The 23,449-nt window shown below is 41.6% G+C and overlaps 1 long non-coding RNA gene and 4 pseudogenes across 1 annotated transcript; 4 read left to right on the forward strand and 1 right to left on the reverse strand.

Moving 5' to 3' along the window:
• The first annotated feature begins 3,146 nt into the window (after window positions 1-3,146).
• Window positions 3,147-4,557, forward strand: LOC113134773 (uncharacterized). The gene is made up of 2 exons (XR_003296091.1): window positions 3,147-3,330; window positions 4,134-4,557. It is a non-coding gene; the product is annotated as an uncharacterized LOC113134773 (long non-coding RNA).
• A 624-nt stretch (window positions 4,558-5,181) lies between these two features.
• On the forward strand, window positions 5,182-13,255 carry LOC113134638 (uncharacterized; annotated as a pseudogene).
• LOC113134667 (WD repeat-containing protein on Y chromosome-like) lies at window positions 13,119-20,426 on the forward strand (annotated as a pseudogene).
• LOC113134668 (UDP-glucuronosyltransferase 1-5-like) lies at window positions 18,593-22,997 on the reverse strand (annotated as a pseudogene).
• LOC117152752 (NADH dehydrogenase [ubiquinone] 1 beta subcomplex subunit 3-like) lies at window positions 20,047-20,427 on the forward strand (annotated as a pseudogene).
• Window positions 22,998-23,449: the final 452 nt, after the last annotated feature.

The raw sequence follows: 23,449 nt of genomic DNA on the forward strand, positions 1-23,449 counted from the left end.
CCTGCTGTATACAATGTAAAACAAGGCACTTACAGTGGGTGGCGTTGCCTCTCTCCCTCCTTTCACAGGCACCTCCTTGACGTGGGCACAATCAATCACTCAGGCACACCCAGTTCTCACTCCTCTAGCTCTGTCTCAGCTGTATTACAATTCCTTATCTGTTTTTCTCAGCAAATGCTAAGCCAACGCCCAATATCAACTTTCTCAGCTATACTTCTCACTCTTCCTATTGTTCCCTGTCAGAACACACACACATACACTCTTAATTCTCTATGGCAGGCTTATGAATTAATATTGTTTATCAATTTAGAACATTTCAAGTAAACACATTCAATCAGCAATTTCAGGACACACACTTCTACGTGCTACTTCAACAGACAGAGGGCTTATGTTATCACCGTCAGGTTTCCACCCTCCCGCTGATTCACACGAGAAACACAAAAGACAGACACAGACAGACACGCAGTAATATGGATATCTATACTTTTCTACATTATTTTTGGCCAGGGACTCTAAACCCAGTCTTAAACTCACTCTTAACAGCTTTTTTGGGTCTTTTTCACCCCAAGGGACTTTAAACCCACTTTTAAACTCACTTTTCACAACTTTTTAGGGGTCTTTTTCACCCCAAGGGACTTTAAACCCACTCTTAAACTCACTTTTCACAACTTTTTAGGGGTCTTTTCCACCCCAAGGGACTTTAAACCCACTCTTCAACTCACTTTTCACAACTTTTTAGGGGTCTTTTTCACCCCAAGGGACTTTAAACCCACTCTTAAACTCACTTTTCACAACTTTTTAGGGGTCTTTTCCACCCCAAGGGACTTTAAACCCACTCTTCAACTCACTTTTCACAACTTTTTAGGGGTCTTTTTCACCCCAAGGGACTTTAAACCCACCCTTTAATAATATATTTATATAAAAAATTCTTAGGTTGGAATTTCAATTATCAATATCAAAATAAGTATTTAGAACACGTCAAACTTTTAACAATACAATTCAACACGTAATGCCGTGGTTTAATAATTTGGGTCACAGGTGTCCTTACCCTCAGACAGTACACTCAATTTGGAAAAGCCAATATGCAGATTTTGGTTGTAAAACAACAGGCTCTGCTTACCTTTGTTTTAGACCCGGGTCGTGCCTTGTCTGAGGACTTGGCCCACCAGCCAGGAGACTCCCCTCGACCTCCCGTTTCCCAGATCACGTCGGGGTCACCAAGTTTGTCAGCGTGTTCGTTTATCTGAATTAGTGGAGGAGAGGGTAATTGATCTTAAAAGTATTTAATTGAAATTCCAAAGCTTGTACAAGGACCAACTTCCTGATCAGAAAATCACAGGCTGCAAGCAGTTAGCTGTAACCAACTTCACAGGAAGAAAGATGATGAACAAAGGACAAACATGACATTATAAGGTTGCCAAAATCACATCTTATTGGTTGACTACAGGTGGGGTGGGCTTTGGTTTAGACTTTCACCTTCCCTTGTTGGTGCCCTGGGTTGGTCCCAACCCCTCAGCACTTTGCCATCCTCCTCTTCTTATCTTCTTGTCCAGAGCTGCTCCTCATCCTACAAAACATTCCTACAAAACATTCTGTGTCACAGTCTCTCATTCCTAAGGACACCTGGCCTCTCCTTCGTGACAGTGTATCATCCAGGGCCTCTCTCTCTGCCTGACATCTTCACCTCTCCTCCCCTCAGCAACAGTGTATCATATGAGGCCTCTCTTTGCCTGACATCTTCACCTCGCCTCCCCTCAGCAACAGTGTATCATATGGGGCCTCTCTTTCTGCAGGCTGACCTTTTCTGTAGCATCATGCATACACACTGTAGAAACTATTCCTGTGACCTTTCTCTCCCTGTGACCTTTCCCTGAACAACACATATGTTAGTAATTACAAAGTTAGATGGTTAACCCAGCATCAAGTTGCTTACATTTATTCTCTTGCATTACTATGGCATTGCACAACACACATGTAAATATAGTATTTCAGTTAGTCATTCTCCTAAACTACTTATGTGGGTGAGTATATGTGTAAGCACCTGTGTATGTGTGTGCATGTGTGTTGTAGTGTACATGTGGTTATATGTGTGGAGTAAGCATATGTGTGTGTGCGAGTGTGAGTGTATGTGTTAGACTCCTTCACATCTGATTGCTTCTTTACACAGTGGGGCAAGGTTTGTAACCCTTGATCCTCACAATTTGATCTTACACTCTTTGTAACAATGTACAAGCGTCTATAGGAGTAATAATATAATAAATGAAAGAAGTAAATATGTGAATTTATTTCCCAATATTATAAGTGAAATTAGTAAGATTTTATTTCCAAACAGTTATAAATGAAGTTAGTAAATGTGTAAAATTTATTTCCCCAACAGGGGGATAAGGAGCCTGTTAAAATAATACGTGTAGGCCTACAATAATTATAATAACAATAAATAAATAATTAATAAATAAATGAGTAGCAGTGAGTAAAAACAAATAGTAACTGAATATTTAAAAAAAGTAATTATAATAATAAATATAGCCGCAAGCGGCGATGATCGGCCCTCGCCGTTCGCGACCCGCCGTGACCCGCCGCGTTCCCTATGTATTCACCCGTGACCGTCCGTTACAGCCCGTGACCAGCCCCTGGTGCTGAAGTCAAACTGTGTAGCCAGTGATTTCAGTGGGATCCATTTTTACAACCTGAAAACATGACAGCCATTTTGTGTCCCATTAGACAGAATTCTCATTGAAAATATATGGTGGGTTTCGGTCATTGCCAAGGCAACACCATTGAAAATAAGGCATGTTCGTTAAAGTACGTGCAAAAACGGTACATTTTGTAAAATTCCCATTGGAAATGAATGGCAGTTGGTTAAAATTGTGCTGTGCCAAAATGCAAAAAACCAGCAGTGTCCACAATCACTAAGACAATGCAGACCAATTACAAATATAATCTTCGAAATTGTACTATATGTACAGTATTAATAATTGTATTGCGTATTATTTTTAATCTACTAATTACCCATAACTAATAAAGTCTAGTCAGACAAACAGGAAACGAGACAGCCAATCGGACAGCAACAGGCGGGTCTTAGAGCAGTTTGGGGCTTGATTGACAGTGGGCAGGGCCAGTCTCTCTGTCGTGCGCTTTATGAGGAGACGACAGGAGGGAAGACTGAAATGGCAGATCGTTGTATAGTAGCTAGAGAAATGTCTGTCTTTTTAACCAAACACAGTGAAATAGTGTTTATCTCAGGACTACTCTGTCTGGACGCTTTTTTGTGCTGCTGCGGATCTTGTCCTGTCTCAATAAGGCGCCCTTATGACCGGAAGTTCTTGACAGGTAAGTGAGTTTTGCCAAGGTTGATTACATGTCTCATAGTGGCAACTACATTTCCAGACTTCATAAATGAAAGCAGCAGTTCATTTGAGCTGTGTTAAACGGGGGCTACGTTCAGCAAGCTAGTCGGTAGCTATTAGCTTGATCCCGCTTGGTAAAACGTTTCTTTACAGCCTTTGTATCCATCTCTCGTTACGGGACACGTTCGATGCAATGTTCCTCAAATAATCAGCATTATTAGATGTAGGTTTGAGCAATATTTTTGTAATACTTGAAGTTAGCTCGGACGCCGAGTAATTTAACCGCACTACAAGTCCCAAAATGCATTGCATCCGCTTCCTTTCCCTCTGATGCAGCGATGAGGACACAGCTGCTCTAAACACGGAGCTTACCGAGTGAATTTAGGATTTATAAGAAATGAGCACAGGAAAAGCGAACTTTGAAAACTCTTATAAACAGATGGAAGAAGAGAGAGTGTTTGGAGGACAAAATGTGGTTTGTGACTGGATTTATTTGATTTTAACAGTATAATTAATTACTTCTGTTAATTAGTTGTTCTTGTTAATACCCTGACTACATAGATTATTATACATAGGACTCAGAAGGATTCTACAGGGAGTGATGTCTGTGTGGTCAGCTGTAAATGAACACTATACAGGCAGTTCTGCACTGACTTTAGTAAATACCAAAACAATTTCAACCAAATTCTGTAACTACAAGTGTGTTCAGACATGTATAAGTGTAAGTTGTGTTTTAATTTGTTAGGCTCAGTTCTGCTCTAATGTGTTAATGTGATCTCTTTTTAGAACACGTGTCAAAGCTGTCTGCAGGGACAAGTTCACAGGAGAAGACGTCCACATTCACCAGGCCAAGCTGGAGTTTTACTGTTAAGTTATTGGAGTTCGAGCCGTTTGTGTGCAGATATGGCTCAATGCGTAGGACACATATCAGCCATAAAGCTAATGACTTTGCTCCATTTAGACCCTAACATGTAGTGTGAGCACAGTTGTCTACCTTATCACCTACAGTATTTTCCCTGTTGCGAAGTCCTATCAAACACAGCTGTTACATTAATAACAAAATAAAGTATAAAATGAAATTAAGGGCAATCACCAGTGGATGAAAATTTACTGTTTCAACTGTTTCTACTGCTTTAGAGTGTTCATGTTGTATGCAACCTTACACTGACATGTATATACTGACTTTCCTAATAAAATATTTGAGATGTTCCTTGTAGCATTTACATATTAGAAATATTATACCTTTTATTTCTTTGTTCCTTGACATGTTAATAGGTTACACTTACAGCTATTTTGAGAAATAAATTAATTACACCATGGAAAACCTACAGGATTATAGAAAAAGTACTTTATTAAAGCACCACAGAGGTGTAGTTTAATGTGGATAGTTTGCTGCGTTTTAATCTAAAATAAAGCTCATTTACTCATGTCAAATTCTATGCTAATATCTTTAGCATTTATTAACTACCATGTTAGCTGATATATGCTAAAGGCGTTAGCATTTATTAACTACCACGTTAGCTGATATATGCTAAAGGCGTTAGCATTTATTAACTTCCATGTTAGCTAATATATGCTAAAGGCGTTAGCATTTATTAACTACCATGTTAGCTGATATATGCTAAAGGCGTTAGCATTTATTAACTAGCATGTTAGCAAGCCTTTTGTTCAGATCATTCCCCCTCCCCCTCGGTGGCAGTGGCGCGAAGACAAATTGAAATTGATTGGTCGAGAGACGTGGTTTTATTTGAAATGGTCCTATCAGAGTGGACCTTTCTTTCCCTGTATAAAAGACAGCGGCGCGAAGACAAACCCCCAGTTGCCACTCTGCGATTCACTCTGTGAGTTTGATATTCACTCTGTGGGTTTACGAGCTGCATTTTTCAGAGCTTTTTCTTGGACTGCGATCATCGGATCATTTGGATTACTGTTTTTCGTTAGTTAGTCTTGTGTGTTTTTGTCTACTGTTAAATCTGTATTTCGGGACATCTTCTGACTGAGAAAGCACTGCCTTGGACCTTTGAGCCTTTGGCTAGCGCCGCTAACCCAGGACGAAGGTAGGAATATTTTCTGCTTAACGTTAACTTTATTTTTAGTACTGATATAAATTTAGACCTGATTTAGTTCTGCTTTTCTGGTTTGGTTTAGAGTTTAGATGTGTTATAATTTTGGATTGATGCCGGTGTTTAACACTAGAACTACCAAGACACAGTCATTTTGATCACTTTTACCATTTACTCTAAAATAATTTACCGTGAATTGTCCTAAGTGTATGTATAATTTATTTTAGCAGTGTTATTTTATTACAATATCAGAGCATAAAAGAGCTCTGAGCATTTCTATCATTGGCCATAGCTGTCATTGACCTTATGCATTACAGTCCGTGTGATTTTCCCACGTCATCGTTGCTTAGCAACTGCTGTTTCTAGACTTTTCTTACACTGCGTCTTTCATGCGCTGACGCATCAACCCGATTCCTTTTTCCAAGTGAGTCCATTTAAATGACAGTACCCTACTTTATTACTGTAGTTACAGCATGATATATTGATAAGAATTTTAGATGATATATTTGCTAACTGACCTGTTTTATAAATTAGTTTCCCCACAGATTATTGAATGTAAAAGTTATTTTCTTATAATGGGCTGTATCTGAGTTTGATACGTTTCCATAAATTATTTTGCAATGCATTTTAATGTTTAATAGGTTATATGTTTTTAATTTACCAGGAAAATAACAGAATAACTTACTGTATTGATTTAATTCAAAATCATACTGCACTTCTTTGGTTGTGGATTTCCTAATACTTTTCCCTGTTCATTAGATTTTAAATCCCTGATGTTTATTATTACCAATCCTCACGTTACAGATCAATTTATTGAGATTATTTACAAGTAATGACAGCTGTGGCCATTCCAGTCCAATAGTTCTAGTGTTAATCCTCGTTCAGTCCTGGTTTAGACCTGGTTTAGTACTGCTTTTCTGGTTTGTTTTTGAATATAAATTTGGTATATCTTTGGTTTAGTGTATTACAAGCTTATTCTTCATTTTGTACAGTCTGTGTGTAGTCTTGAGTTGGGGTCTTTGTCTGGGCTGAGGTCACTTGTGCTTTTGTGGATTTAGACATGTAAATTACTGTATTTGACAGTATTAGAAGAAGAAGAAGTACTTTATTAATCTCCAAGGGGAAATTCAGTTGTTGCAGTAGTTATTCTAATTTAAAGTTATTAAATTTAATATTATTTAAATTATAATAACTAATAGAAAAGTAATAAAGCAATTATTTATTTTGGGGTGTGTGTGTGTGTGTGTGTGTGTGTGTGTGCGCGCGCACACGCGCGTTATTGTTTATATTGTGAATCTCTCAATATTATATATCAAAGTATATATCCAGTTTATAAAATCACCAAAATGCTTAGTCCTTGTATTGTCTTAGTGTTGTGTGTACCAGTTCATAAAGTCAAAATGCATAGTCCTGCTTTAACAGAATGGCATGTTACAGTCCTCAGTTGTAATCACTGATGTCACTGTAACTGGATTCAGGCATGTGTTTTATATTATAGTTTAATACTTCTTAAAGTCAAAATGCATAGTAGCTAGATCAATGGAGTTCATGTAGTCTGTTTAAATGTCACTAGATTAAAACATGTTGTGTGAAGATGCCAGCCAACCTGAAAGAGATCAGTGACTGCAAAGTAGTGGTTGGGGAGAGTGTAGCCAGACAGCATAGGATGGTGGTGTGTTGGATGACTCTGGTGGGGAGGAAGATGAAGAGGACAAGGGCAGAGCAGAGGGCCAAGTGGTGGAAGTTGAAAAAGGAAGAGTGTTTTGTGGCTTTCAGGGAGGAGCTGAAACAGGCTCTGGGAGGTCAGGAGGTTCATCCAGATGACTGGACAGCTACAGCTAAAGTGATCAGGGAGACAGGTAGGAGGGTACTGGTGTGTCATCTGGAAAGAGGAAAGCACATGAGGAGACTTGGTGGTGGAATGAGGAAGTTCAGGAATGTGTTAAGAGGAAAAGGTTAGCTAAGAAGAAGTGGGACACTGAGAGGACAGAAGAGAACAGACAGGACTACAGGGAGATGCAGCATAAGGTGAAGGTAGAGGTGGCAAAGGTCAAACAAAGAGCATATGAGGATTTGTATGATAGGTTGGACACTAAGGAGGGAGAGGTGGATTTGTACAGGTTGGCGAGGCAGAGAGACAGAGATGGGAAGGATGTGCAGCAGGTTAGGGTGATCGAGGACAGGGATGGAAATGTGTTGACAGGTGCCACAAGTGTGATGGAAAGATGGAAGGAATACTTTGAAGAGTTGATGAATGAGGAAAATGTCAGAGAGCACAGAGTAGAAGAGGTGACTGTTGTGGAGCAGGAAGTAGCAAAGCTCAGTAAGGATGAAGTGAGGAAGGCGTTGAAGAGGATGAAGAGTGGAAAGGCAGTTGGTCCGGATGACATACCTGTGGAGGTATGGAAGTGTTTAGGAGAGGTGGCAGTAGAGCTTTTGACTGGGCTACTTAACAAGATCTTGGAGGGTGAGAGGATGCCTGAGGAATGGAGGAGAAGTGTACTGGTGCCCATCTTTAAGAACAAGGGAGACGTGCAGAGTTGTGGAAACTACAGAGGAATAAAGCTGATGAGTCACACAATGAAGTTATGGGAAAGAGTAGTGGAGGCTAGGCTGAGGTCAGAAGTGAGCATTTGTGAGCAGCAGTATGGTTTCATGCCAAGAAAGAGAACCACAGGTGCAATATTTGCTTTGCAAATGCTGATGGAGAAGTACAGAGAAGACTAGAAGGAGCTGCATTGTGTCTTTGTAGATTTAGAAAAAGCGTATGACAGGGTGCCGAGAGAAGAGCTGTGGTTTTGTATGGGGAAGTCTGGAGTGGCTGTAAGACAGTGGTGAGGTGTGCTGTAGGGGTGACAGAAGAGCTCAAAGTGGAGGTGGGACTGCACCAAGGATTGGCTTTGAGCCCCTTCTTGTTTGCTGTGGTGATGGACAGGCTGACAGATGAGGTTAGACAGGAATCTCCGTGGACCATGATGTTTGCAGATGACATTGTCATCTGTAGTGAGAGCAGAGAGCAGGTGGAGGAAAATCTAGAGAGGTGGAGGTTTGCTCTGGAAAGGAGAGGAATGAAGCTGAGCCGCAGTAAAACAGAGTACATGTGTGTAAATGAGAGTGACTCAAGCAGAACGGTGAGGTTACAGGGAGTAGAGGTGAAGAAGGTGGAGGATTTTAAGTGCCTAGGGTCAACAGTCCAGAGCAACGGAGAGTGTGGAAAAGAAGTGAAGAGACGTGTGCAAGCAGGTTGGAACGGGTGGAGGAAAGTGTCAGGTGTGATGTGTGACAAAAGAGTGTCAGCACGAATGAAAGGAAAGGTGTACAAGACAGTGGTGAGACCAGCAGTGTTGTCTGGTTTAGAGACAGTGGCGCTGAGAAAAAGACAGGAGGCAGAGCTGGAGGTAGCAGAGCTGAAGATGTTGAGGTTCTCTCTGGGAGTGATGAGGATGGATAGGATCAGGAATGAGTACATCAGAGGGACAGCTCATGTTAGATGTTTTGGAGAAAAAGCCAGGGAAGCCAGATTGAGATGGTTTGGACATGTTCAGAGGAGGGACAGTGAATACTTCTATTTATATTCCTGATTTATTTAGCTTACAGTTTAGACTTGTTTTACACTTGCTTTAGTCCTGACTATGATTTAAGATTTAGTGAACTGATTAGGTTTAAGTTGATAGGTTTGATTAGATTTAGTTGGTTACAGCTTCTTCTTTAATGGCTGTCTTCGTTTTAACATTGAGTCTTAAAAGTGCGTGCATGCGTGTGTATGTGGTGTGTGTGTGTATTATTGTTTATATTGTGGAATTATGGCTGTGGACACAAAAGACTACCTGAATCTCTCAGTATTATATATCAAATTATATATCCAATAAAATCACCAAAAGTCCTTGTTAGTCCTTGTATTGTCTTAGTATTGTGTGTACCAGTTCATAAAGTCAAAGTGCATAGTACTGCTTTAACAGAATGGCATGTTACAGTCCTCAATTTTAATTAATGATGTCTTTTTAAGTGGATTCAGGCATGTATCTAATAGTATGGGTTTTTTTTTTCAATTTTTCTCTGATGTGTCTTTAAATGGATTCTGGCATAAATTTGATAGTATTGTATGTGCCACTACATATAGTCTTGCTATAAACTAAATACATTTCACAGTCCTCAGTTGTAATCACTGATGTCACTGTAACTGGATTCAGGCATGTATTTCACATTATAGTTTAATACTTCTTAAAGTCAAAATGCATAGTAGCTAGATCAATGGAGTTCATGTAGTCTGTTTAAATGTCACTAGATTAAAACATGTTGTGTGAAGATGCCAGTTCCAGTTATGCAGATAAATGAACAAGTGCATGAATTTAGTCCTGATTTACACCTAGAATACTTCTACTTTTATTCTTGATTTATCTAGCTTACAGTTTAGACTTGAGGATCACTTGATTTACACTTTTACGTTTTTCCTTTTACTTTTACGTTTACACTTGATTTAGTCCTAACTACGATGTAGGATTTAGTGAACTGATTAGGTTTAAGTTGATAGGTTTGATTAGGTTTTTAGGTTAATTTTATTTCATATTGGAATCTCTGTAAAAGTTACTTTAAGAGCTACAGGACATCTATCTATCTATCTATCTATCTATCTATCCATCTATCCATCTATCCATCTATCCATCTATCCATCCATCCATCCATCCATCCAACCATCCATCCATAATTGGTCACAGCTTCTTTAATGGCTGACTTCATTTTAACATTGAGTGTTTACATCTTCAGATGCCTCGTGGGAAGGGATTCCGCCGTTCCCTTGCCGCCCGGAAGAGGAGAGCGGAGCAGCTTGATGTTCCACTCCTGCCTCCTCCTCTCTCTGCCCGCACTGAGACCATTACCCGTATGTTAGTCTTAAATTCTTCATATTTCAGTTGTCTCCACAACTATAGGTTCATCTGTTTTACTTAACATATTGAAGAATTTATTTGAAGCAATGGTTTCTGAGTGTACATTTGAAATCGTTTCCTTTTGTTCTAGTTTGTTCTGATTGTCGGTGACTCCCATCTACGCTCCGTGGTAGATGGAGTCGTTCCGATGCCAGAGTGCCGCATGTCCTTTGGCATCAGTTCGACACCTGGAGCTTGTGCCCGTGAGCTCCAGAGGGAGCTGGCTGAGACCGTGCTGCCCAGAGGTGGATACAGTAACCACGATCTCTTGTCAACTAAAGTATAATTAACAAAATCACAAAGATTATTTGAGATAACGTCAGTAAGAATAATGACTTTCCCTCCTCTTGTCATCAGATCCTTCTCTGGTGTGTCTCCTGGCTCCTTCCAACAACCTGACGGCCAGCAGGACTGTGGATGAGGCTGCTGCTGAGTTTGGCCACCTCCTGGCCTACATCTGCAGCCGCTGGCACAAGGTATGTATTTTACATTTGTACCTGTATTTTTGATGGCATTAATATTTCTATCAATCTTAACAAAGTTTGTGACAAGATTTCATTTTGTAGATTGTATTGTAAATGTTTAAATTGCAATATGTTTTTGCTAGGTGTGCGTCCTGGACTTTCCGCCTCGTCTTGCTGCTGAGGTGGAGGTTCAGACCCTCCTTAGTCAGGCGTATCACAGGGTCTCAGCGCGCATGGGTATGTAAATTTAAAAAAACTGTAGTTAAGCATCTCTTCTCTTTAGATTTTACTTTACTGTACAAAAGACTAAATCTGATAATATATTTAGACTATTAATGTTGTCATTATACTTTTGTCATCAAGGAGTCCACTACTACTCTACGGCTGAGCATTTCCCTAGGAACTGCCTGGAGCTGTGGAGCAGGGATGGCGTAAGTACAATGTCATGTTATGCTTTGACAACCTACCAGCAAGTTTTTAAATGATCCTTTATGCCTATAAAGCTTTGTGTATGTGTTTCATTATGTGCTTCAGGTCCATCTCAGTGACAGTCATGGGATGGATATCCTTGTTCAGCTTCTGGTCGAGTACTGCAGCCTGGAGCGCTGGAGACCCCTGCTCCGATGGCGCCGGTTGCTCCTGGCCCAACCCGCTCCACTAGAAGGGCTTCGCCAAAGGTGGTGGTGACCGGACCGCTCCCCGTGCCACGCCCATCCCCTTCTGAGTGGACCGTTGTAGGACAGGGCAAGGTGAGAGGCTGGCATTTTCTGTTGCCAAAATAAGATTGATATGTTATCTCTGTAAACTCCAGAAGCAGTATGTGGTTCATTGTGTTATATTTCTGTTAAAGAAGAGCCAGCCTAGGGTCTCCAAGCCCTCACCCGTGGGACCCAAAGGACAGCTGGCTCCACAGGAGGTTAGTTAAAGGCATACTATTTATAAGTGATACTATGATGAAATGTGTTACTAGTGTTTTGAATTCATATGTTATTCTTTGTTATAAGGTGGAAACTGTGTTCTCCATCCCGCTCTCGCCTGTCCTGTTCAGCCCTGCTATGCTGGTTGAGATGGAGAAGATCTCTCCATCTCACCTTGGTTCTGTCGATTGCACGTCCTCCTTTCCTGCTGGAAAGAAGGTAAATTTCATTTCTAATTTTGTTAAATCTAGCTTGTTGTCATGTTACCAGAGCTCAAATGAAATCATCCGCAATTTGTTAATGTATCATACTTTTTTTTTGACGCCTCAGGTGAGACGTTGCAGGCCTGCTGCCTCAAAGAGATGCCGGCCCAAGTGGCAGGTAGTGTTTTTTTGAGATAATAAGACAATTTGCTTTTTAACGTTTCAAGTAAATTAATAAGGTGGAGGCAGCACCGGTGGTTGTGGAGGTGAGGCCTGGTTCACCTGCCAGCTCCACATCCACAATGGATGAGGACCAGGTTTGTGTGGTTTAAAAAACTTGGGAATGTTCTACTATGTTAAATATTTAATTGTTAGATGTTTAATTCACAAATCTTTGCTGCTTAGAGGATGGAGGCTGGACTTGTGGGGGTGACACCAGGAACGTCACCTAACAGTGTTGTGATACTGGATGTGTTCCTGGAGGACGAGGTGTGTGACATTTTTTATACATGTTGAAATATGTTCATTTAAAATATTCTGAAGCAGGTTAAATAAGATGGATTAATAAATAAAACATTTTACTTTCATCTAGGTGCAGTTTGGCGATGTGGCGGTGACAGCAGGAACGTCACCTACATATTTGAAGGACCAAACTCTGGTTTTCATGGACCAGGTACGTTAACATTATTTAAATGGATGTATTCAGACAAAACATTTTTTCATGTTTAGCATTAGATCAAGTCTGACTTAATCATGCTAATAAAATGTTTCATATGATTTTCAATAAGGTATAGTAATGATGTCATTCGTTCCTTTGCAAAGGTGACGAAGATGTGCCGTTCTTCTCCGCACATCCCACCATCTGGTCCAAGTCACAGAGCTTCAGGGACAGGCGACAAAGATAAGTGTATTTGTTGTGCACAGTTTGACATAGCTGTTGATGGTGACACACAAATCACATTTGGTAGCTCTGATGGAGAAGTAGTTGAAAGTCCTGTGGACAATAGGACAATCAGGTATTTTCATTAGTTAAACTACATACTGGAAGACAATTTCTCTTCCTCTTCTGAACCTTGATCTATATTTAAACACAAACTTGACTTTCATCTTGGACGCTAGACTGACGTCATCGCCGCTCTCTCTATTAGGAGCCTCAGTCTCACACAAACACACACACACACATGTTGTTCTCAGCGAAGATGGAAACAAAAAGCGACATGGAGGAGCAGGACCAGAGGCAGGACCAGGACCAAGACCAGGACCAGGACCAAGACCAGGACCAAGACCAGGACCAAGACCAGGACCAAGACCAGGACCAAGACCAGGACCAAGACCAGGACCAAGACCAGGACCAGGACCAGCAGCAGACTAGCAAACCGAGTAGGAGCGCAGTCACAGAAGCACAGAAAATGTTTACTGTTGACAATATTCCCTGGATCCAAAGGATTTTCCAAGAGGCCAATGCTGATGGATCGGGAGGTCTGGATGTGGAGGAGTTTCGTGTGGCCATGAAGAAAATAGACAGCTCTGTGAATGAAGACGATCTAACCGCACTTCACATGAAGATCGACACCAACTGTGATCACACTGTCGATCTTCTAGAGCTGCTGACTTTCCTGCTGAACCAAGACGCCGTCTTAGAAAAACTGGACTTTAGAAAGCAGTTATTTGATGTTAGCAAACATTGGGAGGTGGTACCTGTGCCTCATCACAGAGCAGTCAAAAGACTGTTATTTCGTGGTTTTCGACAAAGACAGTGACGCTTCTGACTCACGAGGACGAATCAGGGCTTACCACAAGGGCCAGTACCTGTCCATCAGCTGGGATGGTGTCCTCAGTGTCTGGACAGACCGTTTTGAAAATCTAGGCACATTTCCATTAGCACAGACAAAGGAGACGATTCCTTTTTCACCCAAAACCAAAATGCAAGTTACTGACATGGTTTACATCGGAGAACTCGGACAAGTGGCAGTGTCCACTACTGATTGGGAAGTGATGTTTTATAATTGCTGTGAGTTCCCTAAGCCGAGCCACTCTTTAGTAGTACAGCACAGCACAGCACAGTGAGTGCCATGAACTACTGGTCCACTGAAACTACAGGAGTGTTTTCCTTGGGGAACACTGATGGCATTTTATATGTATTTATTTCCAAAAATATAAAGGATAACGGCCTCTTCTACCAGGGGGCATTTGAGAAAGACTCTCTGCGGGATTATCCCACTGTCAACATGTCAGTCCTGTTAACAAACCCCTCTGAAGACTTTCTATGTGTCAATAAGATATGTTGATGATATGTGCAATGAGATAAAATACTTCCCATCATTGGCCTCATTTGTCATCTGTGGGGCTTCAGCCAAGTCTATGGTCATCACTGGCCTGCCCCAGTCATCCAAAGACAAAATCTCAAAAGTAGTGTTCTACAAACGGTCTGTGAAGGAACAACAGAATGACTATTTCATCTGTGTCGAATATTCCCCTTCCGCTGACCGCCAGGTGACCGGTGGTAGAGATGGACTACTGCGGCTGTGGCTTCCTCATAGAAGAACCACAGCCTGTGAGCAGGTTTTAAAAGGACACGTCACAACCGTCACCCACATTATGTATAATCACTACGACAAAGTTTTTATCAGTCTGTCTGAGGATCTGAATGTGCGGGTGTGGTCTGATTGTTCCTGGCTGTGTCGGCAAAGCTTCCAAGTGGACTGTATGAGACAGGCCCCAGTTTCCAGTGTGTGTTACAGTGGAAATAATAATGTGCTGGTCCTGGCTAACTCAGTCATAGGACATTGTCTGGGAAGAGGCACAGACCTTTTTCAAAATATGTTGACATATCACATAACAAGCCCCTGTGTGCTGCACTCTACCACAGCATTTTCAAACAGGTCGTCTCTGTTTGCCAGAGTGGTGTGGTGAAAGTGTGGGACAGCATAACAGGTCAGACCACCATGGAGTTTAAGGTCACACCAGATGATTATACAGGGTGCATGGCCATAGCATTTGATGAGGCACAGCGAAAACTGATCGCAATTTCCAAGTTTGGGAAAGTCAGTCTGTGGAACTTCAACAGTGGAACTGAGCTTAACGTTCTTCCTGTCAAAGTGCCAGGCCAGGTGACAGGTATTGTCTGTAGAAACAACCGGATGTTTGTGTCTGGAAAGAAATCAAGGATTATCTATGATCTGGATCTGGAACGCAATAACCACAGATATATGTGCAGCATGATTATTTAAATGACATAATCTCCATGGATTTGCATGAGGCCACACTGATTACTGTTATGAGTCCCCTTCTGGAACTTCCTGCCGGGGACCCTTATATTGAAGAGACTTCCTGTTTTCCTCCCCGCCTTGGTCCCCGGCAGCTTTATGTTGTTACTGATTATTTGCACCTGAGTTCAATTATGTTTCTGCCTCACTATAAGTACCTCTTGTGTTCTTTCTTTCTTTCTTTGCAGAAGCATTAACCTAAGTTGACTTGTGTTAACCTGTTCAACCTGTTAATCCTGATTAACTCGCGTAACTTGTGTTAACCCATGTGTAGATGGTAGCTGATTATTTTGAGTGTTTTCTGTTTATTTCCTGATCCCTGGCATTTCCAGGTAAATTATTAAATCTTCTGTCCTGCATTTGGGTCCTCTCACTCCTTCGTCCTTCCAGCACCCCAACACATAACAATTACTGCCTCCAGCAATGGAAATACTGTTATCTGGAATACTGACACAGCCAGGGTTCTCTGGTGGTTCAATATCTGTAAAAACCCTCGTATACAGATAATAATCAGAGGCCCTGAAGGCAAAACGGGGAGTCTGGCTGAGTATGTCAGAAACACAAGAAGAAGTAGTCAACATCAAAAACAGACAACTCAGACAGAAGTAAAAACCTGCATAAATAATAGTCCTCGTATTATGAGTCTGAAGGCCAGGGTCTCCAATGTGGACACAGCCACACTGCTGACTTCTGAAGATGGCTACATCTATGCCCGGTGTAATAATTACAAGGGAGGTCTCTTTGCCAAGTTCAGAGCAGTGAGTGATGAGGGTGCATTCATTACAAGCATGTCAACTGATGCCAAGAACCACATTCTACTGACGTCAGATTGTACCAAAAAAATTTGTGTTTGGAACGTTCGCGAGTTTGGTTTAAAAAAACAAACACACGCAGAGCCATTTGAGGTCATCCTGGGCTGGCATGTGTCTCTGTGTCCACCCCGACTGTTGCACTCCTGGACCTCTCCTGCAGGGGTGGTGAGTGTTATATGTGATGCTGACTGTCAGAATATCATAACTGCAGATGTGGACAGTCATGTTCGAATATGGACAACAACAGGCAGATGCAGAGGCATCTTTGGGAAAGACCAATGGGACGGTGCAGAACTCCCCAAGGAGGAGGCCGAAGTACCAGCAGAAACAGAAAATATTCAAAAACCACTCCCTGAACCAGAACCACTCCCTGAACCGTCAACATCACGTCTCTCATCACCGTCCTCATCACTATTTCCAAATGATGATGATGATGATTTTTTTGCTAGAATGTATCATGAACCACCGAAAGTTATAGATCCATTAACAGACTATGAGGAACGTATCATGGAAGCAAGGCCCCCAAAGATTTTGAGATGGCTTGACAACTGGGAAAAAATAGAGATTAAGCTTCTAAAGGAGCAAGAAGAGAAGCACAAGAAGAACAAGGCACATGAGGGGGAGAACAAAATGTCAACATTATCATCCATCTTTAGTAAGGACCAGGACACAGATAATCAAACTCAATGGAAGCCACCATGTTCACCAGACATTTGGCCAGGAACAAAGGACTCTACATCAATGTGTTTGCCATTACCCCCTATTTTAACTAAGGTCAAGTTCACAGATTATCTGAGTCAATGGAAGCCAAAGCCTCCTCAGACCCCGTTATTGACTTCCTGTTTTCCCCCCGTTCTGGTCTCTGGCAGCTTCATGTGTAATTTGTGTTCATGAGTTTCACCTGTCCCCGTTATGTTCACCTGAGTTCAATCACCTGTTGTGTTCCTCTCTATTTATACCTCCCGTCTTCCTTTGTTCCCCCACAGAAGCATTATAGTTATAGTTGCATTTAGTTGGTGTTGTTCACAAGTAGAAGTGTGTTTTTGTGATGACCGCCTCACCCGGTCTTTCATAGTTCTTACCGTTTCATCCGGTTCTCTGGTTTTTGTGTTGTCTTGAGCCCTGCAAGTTCCCAGGTGAAATAAAACCCTTTGTTGTCCTGCATTTGGGTCCTTACCTCTCCTCCTTCACACCACACCACCCGCATCTCGTGACAGGAAGGCAGGAATCTGAGCAAACAGAGCAGATCAACACTACAGAGACATTACTTTAATGTGTCTCTTCCTCTTCTCAAATCAAGATATTAAGAAAAAGTTCAAATACTATTTAGACAAAAACAAAATGGTATTTCAACTTAATTCTCAACAGTTTGACTTTATTCTCAGATATCAACTAAAAAATGAATGTTGGCAAGTGCCCTCCTGATTCAGGAGCGCCAAATATGGAACAAGTTTCTCATGAGTTTACTCCGGGTGCTCCGGTTTCCTCACATTAAAAATAAATAAATAATAAAAATAAACATTTCCTGCTTGGCCGATTTATTTAACAGTTTAATTACCAGGAAAGATTTGATTAAGCATTAAACATTTTGATTGTATTTATTTGCTTGTCGCTGTCTGCGTGCGTACACACGCATAAAATCCCATGTATTTTCTTTCTCTTTCAGGCAGTGTTCAGATCCCTTACCCATTATCTCTCAGCCCCTTTTTTGTGCACATCCCTTGGAAATGGTGCCCTTCACACAATCCAGAGGGAATAGAGCAGTCAGATGGTAAGGCACATCAGCTTGTTCTGTTTCTAAAGTTGTAAAGTTTGCTTGAGAACCATGAACCAAGCAGCATTTATTCCTAGAAGCAAAAGTATTCCTGTTTAAAAATGCTAAGGTTATGAATCTCATAATGACCTGTTACCTTGAAGTTGTTGCATCCTTTATGGAAGCCTTCAGCTTAGCATCATTATTTCTTGACTTCATAACTACTTGAGTGAGTTAGTTAATCCTGAGAACCTGAGCTGCCTTAGGGAAAATAAGTTGTCTCTGCCCTTTTTTATAGAGCGTGTCTGTGTCAGGGACCAGTGGTCCTAGTCCTTTCCATTCCTGATACTATTGGTATTATCTGAATATTCTGAATGTGGAAAGACTCAGAAGTGTACTTAGTCTGCTGTTTGCAGGACTGGAGCAAAAAAAAGATGAAGTTCCTCAGCCTGCTCAGCAGCAGGGAAGCTAAGCTAATAGCAGCACTGTTAAAAGTTAGCCAAACTTTGTTCATAGCAGCATCCCTCAGTTCGGGGTCCCCCCTACAGGCCTGGCGCACTTCCGTTGCAGCGTTTCTCTTTTGCACGTGTTTTGGCTGCTGCGGGGCGTTTGCCCTCGTTGGCCATCGTACTTCTGCCTAGTCACTCAGACATAAAGCCCTGATTGCTGGAGAGCTACAGTGATGGTTGTCCTTCAGGAGCTTTGTCCCATCTCCACACAGGATCTCTGGAGCTCAGTCAGAGTGACCATTGGGTTCGCCCATTTTCCACAACTGTATCAATGTGAGGTGAGTTTTTCAAGCACAATTGCTAAAAAACTAAAAACAGAGAGAGACAGAGGTGATGAATAAGAGCTTCATGTATGTCTTTATTCAATTCCTGCCAGGATATCAGCTTTGTGTCCATCTAAACAAGCCCAGGTTTCACACTGAGTATAAATAAACTGAAGAAATATACTGACACTTTTTGGTTGGTGGTGTGCTGCAAAAGTTTTTAAATGAAAAAAATGTGCCATGCTTCAAAAAAGCTTTAAAACCACTGGTTCAGTGCACATTCTTCAGGTGCAGCTCCTGGATGTAGATCCCAAACAGGCTGTGCTGAGGTGACTATATGCAGCATTTGACTGTTGCAGATCTCAAATTGTTTCTGTTGTACTGTTTTACTCAGTTAATAAAACACATACGATGTAAGTACGCTGTGTGCTATTACACAGCCAGTTTCACAAGCCAAACATTTAACCATATTGAAAGTGCATTCAATTATGTAAAGCTTGTCTCTGTGCATATGCATTGGCTGTGCATTCTCAATATGGCCTGTTATATTTGAAATAGTAAAATACAATATTCTCCTTACTAAGAAGTGTTTCTCACAGATATGTTGATGCAGGAAACTGGGTTTCTGTCTCACATTTACTTCCATCCCGTGTTTAATATTTTAAAGATTATCTACCATCTACTACTTTTGCACCAGTATAGGAATCTGTAAAAACCCAGTATGACCAGTAAAATATTATAAATAGTATTTTCATTGCCCAAAAGTGATTATAACAGCTAAAACAGAATTTTTTTCTACCTTTACTGATCGTGATAAAGTCATATGCAAAAAAAAAACAAACAAAAAACTGTACCACCATCACTTTTAGAAGGCTGTGTGCCCTCCCACAGAACATAATCACTTTTTCACAGAAACCTTTCTGCATAACACCTATTACAAGATTCCTGTTCTTTGGGAGCATGAAACCGACTTATATGTTTAGAGAAACTATCTATAGAGAAACTCCACAATCACAAGGCTCTCTCTGCCCTCATGTCCACTTTCACATAGGACATAATTTATAAAGCAGAAGGATGTAAGGCGGCCGGACAAACTGGTAGAAAAAAGCTGGTTAAGTGACTGGAATGAGGCTGGATTCACTGGAGGCTGTGGTGGAGAGATGCAAACAGAAAAAGCTGGAGGCCATCCTGGAATAGTAGGGAATGGTGGAGGACTGTGCTGTCACTGAATGATACAGGAGATCTTCAACCCCACTGTCATCTGGCTCTACAACACCTTAGTCAATGGTAGATGACAAACCAACAAGAACTGGACTGTGAGTGACTTTCATTACTTAGCACTTATTACTTTTACAAAACTAAGTTTGCCTTTAGGGACTAATAAAGTTTATCTCATCTCATTTCTCAGAGAACAAATTAAAATAAAATACTGGAAAGAAAAGATGCAGACAATGAGCTGTCTACATGAAGGCACATTAAACATTAACATTAAAGAAACCACTATATGGATCTGTGTTTTTTAGCATGGGGGGTGACCACGGCCACAGCAAGACGTCTTTGCCAGAGATTTACAAGGAGACTGATCTTCATAAGAGATTTTGGTATCCAGTATGATTCCTCACACTGATCCCTCTCCTCTCTCTGTCTCTCTCTCTCTGTCTCCAGGAATGAGGCATGGAGATACGCTGGTGGCTTTGCTCGTCCTGTGACTCTGTCAGAAGTGCTGTTAAAAGGATTCAAGTGGGGATTTGCTGCTTTTACTGTTGCTCTGGCTATTGAATACACCTTTTTCCCCCCAAAGAAGGGCGGCCACTAATGTTCATCATTGCCAAGCCCAAACCTCACCCAACAGTCTAATAATAATCTGTATTTTCTGTTTATTAAAGGTGTGTTTGATCACCACATGGCTTCGCTTTTCCTTCTTCACCCTGACACACGTTTCAACCACAACTTTACTCTGCATCTGTATTTTAGGGATAATGAGTGTTAAACTCCCATAATAGTGTTGTTGCTGAGATGAATGTGCACATGTAGTAGTTAGTTAGTCCTGCTTCCTCTTCCTGCCCAGATTTTGGAGGCATATTTTGCAACACTTCACTGTGACTACTATAAAAACCAGCACTGCAGTAGCCAGCAGCGCTATGACGTCGAGGTTGAAGTACTGGAGCCAGTTGAGGTCGTGGGCAACAGATTTAAGATGTTTTGCCCCTTTGTGGTGCATCACAAATTCTGTCCAGTACACTGAAAGGTCGAGTGGGTCAACTGGCCGGTCTCGATGGAGGACTGACAGCTTCTGAACACACTCTCTGTATCTGGACACACACAGGTGGACCAGATCAAAATCGTAAGACTTAAGACAGTATTAAAATGCACATCCCAAAACAAACAACAACAATGTGAGAGACCACATGATCCCTCACCTGGTGTCATTGATGACTTCATTCAGTGCCCAAAGGAGGCTTTCTGTAGAGATGGAATAAATATCCAAGATGACTCCTGCTCCCCTGCTTGCCAGCTTCTGTGCGTTATCGGGCTGGTCCCCAGCAAGTGGCACCATCACCATGGGAACAGCATTACACAGTCCCTCAAAGAGACCATGTGACCCAGCGTGAGTGATGAAAGCCCGAGCTCCAGGGTGTGCTAAGACACAAACATGCAAAATTAGTTGTACTGGCAAATACTGGTATTGTTGGATATTACAACACAGGGCATTCACAGACCTAGTAGGTCGTTCTGAGGCACCCATTTCATTATCTTCACATTGTTTGGGACACTTGAGCTATGCCCACCTCCTCTCTCAGGAACTGATAGCCTATGTGGTCAAAGTGCCAGAACAGCAGTCGGCAAAGCAGCGGCTCCAGTAAAGCCACCTGTGGGTCAGAGGTATCACAGGACAATAGACAAATGCTCTACTGAAGATTTTAGGTTATGTGTTCATGTGAGTTAAATGTCAACAAAGTTCATTTAAACATGTGTTTTAGTGCCAGCACTGACTATTTCTAGAGAATTGTGTGTCTTATATCTAAAGAAATGAGAAAGAAATAGAAAGCAAGTGGAGACCACTTCATTTCACTGAATAGAAAAAAGCCATCCTTCATCCATACACATGCCCGTCCAAGCATATCTGGCTACAATAGCTCACCAAAGTGTTGACAGCTCTCTCCTTAAAGCTCATTTTATCTGTGTATCCAGTGAAAAAGCGAGGCACGTATGAGGGCGGGGATGGGCAGCCTGAAGACTGCGTATCCAGGGTACATGGAATTCCCCTCAGCAAATTAATAGTGGGGATACCTGAAAGCAATTTAGCAAAGAGAGGTGAGCAGATTTACAGACACACAAACACAGATAATCCACGTGTTACAGAGCTCACCTAGTTGCCGTGCTATTAATGAGCCTGTGGGCACCACTGGGTCTGTCAAGACTGCATCAAATCTCTGCAGAATGAAAGACAGTAAAGTAGAATAGAGGGGTTAACATTCAGCAGTGTCACAGCTGAAATTAAAAACATTCACTTTTCCTTCTCTTCATTCACACGTGCATGGCTCATACAGAAGAGGCATGTCAGTGTTTTTGCATAAACACACTGACTAAAAATGTGTAATACCACCTAAGAGACCTTTAAACATGGACCTGACTCCAGAGACCCCTAAGCATGTCCCGTGGTTTCTTTGAACTAACAGAAATCCAAACAGATTCTCTTCATCATTTTGCAGAATATAAGATTAAATAGATAATAAATTCAAACGCCTCACAGTTTTATAGATTGCAGTGCTTTTGTATTGAACTCTGTTGCATTGTACAGTTGATCTCAGTGTTGTGTTTGGCCCTGACCTGCTGTGCCAGATGGGAGATGAGACTGTCATTGAACAGGAGGCTCTCTGCAGTGGTGTGGATTAAACCCGTGGATTTATTTATTTGTGAGAAATGTGAACTTATCTTCTCCAGGAAATTCTTTGCAGATTTTTTCATTACGTCTTTATGTGAGGCCAACAAAGAGTCAACATAATCCTTGTCATAAGGAAGAGGATAGGTCACAGTGTTGTAGTGTTTTCCTGGGCCCATTCGCATCGTAATCTCTGGCATCACCACTGTAACTCTGTGTCCACGGCGACCCATTTCTTGGGCCATAGCCTTTATGCCGATCCAGTGACTCCCATCCATGGGCACCACCAGCAAGTTACCCAAGAAGGCTGGAGAAACGGTGCCACTTTTAGGATTGGTGTCATTGGCCTCAGCCTCTTCTGTCTTCATGTGCTCCTCTGTCCTGGAGCTCTTCTTATCTACAGCAGCATTTACCTGCTTTTCCATGTTTAGCAGCAGGAACACAAACACCGCTGCTTTCCACATTGTAAAACTGGACTAAGTTACCACCTCTACCCTGTGCTGTGAATGTCTCTATAAGTCGTCTCTTTCCTTCCAGCTCCTCTCTCTGACTCCTGGTTGATGAAATGCCTCCGAGAATTAACAGAGTTGTGTGTTCAAAGTCCTCACAGTGTAGCAGTTGGAGCTGATAAGTTATTGTCCATGGTTGAGTTACTCTGTAATTTAATATTTTAACATTTTTCACACTGCATGTGAGGGAGTGGGCAAAGGTTGAGCAGAAGAAAAGGCAGTGTTTATATGCACCGCACTGATCTTATCATTCTTCACTGTTGGCAGTAATCAGGCATTAACACAATCCCTGTTTGTTTCCAGTCCTTTATTTTGAAGTATTTCCTGTTCTTGGTGTGTCTCTTAATTGAGTTATTTTTACTTTTGTTAATCAGTGTCTGATTGCTTTCACCTAGTGTTTTCAATTTAAGCCTGAGCTTCCCGTTGGCTTGTTGGCTCGTCTTGTCTTGTTTTCTTCGTCTTTCCTGTCTTCTTGCTTTGTCTCTTTGTTGTCCAGAAAGCCAGTTGCCTCAGTGCCACACTTGCATTCCTGTGA

The sequence above is a fragment of the Mastacembelus armatus genome, chromosome 17, assembly GCF_900324485.2.
Source record: "Mastacembelus armatus chromosome 17, fMasArm1.2, whole genome shotgun sequence".
Classification (NCBI taxonomy): Eukaryota; Metazoa; Chordata; class Actinopteri; order Synbranchiformes; family Mastacembelidae; genus Mastacembelus; species Mastacembelus armatus.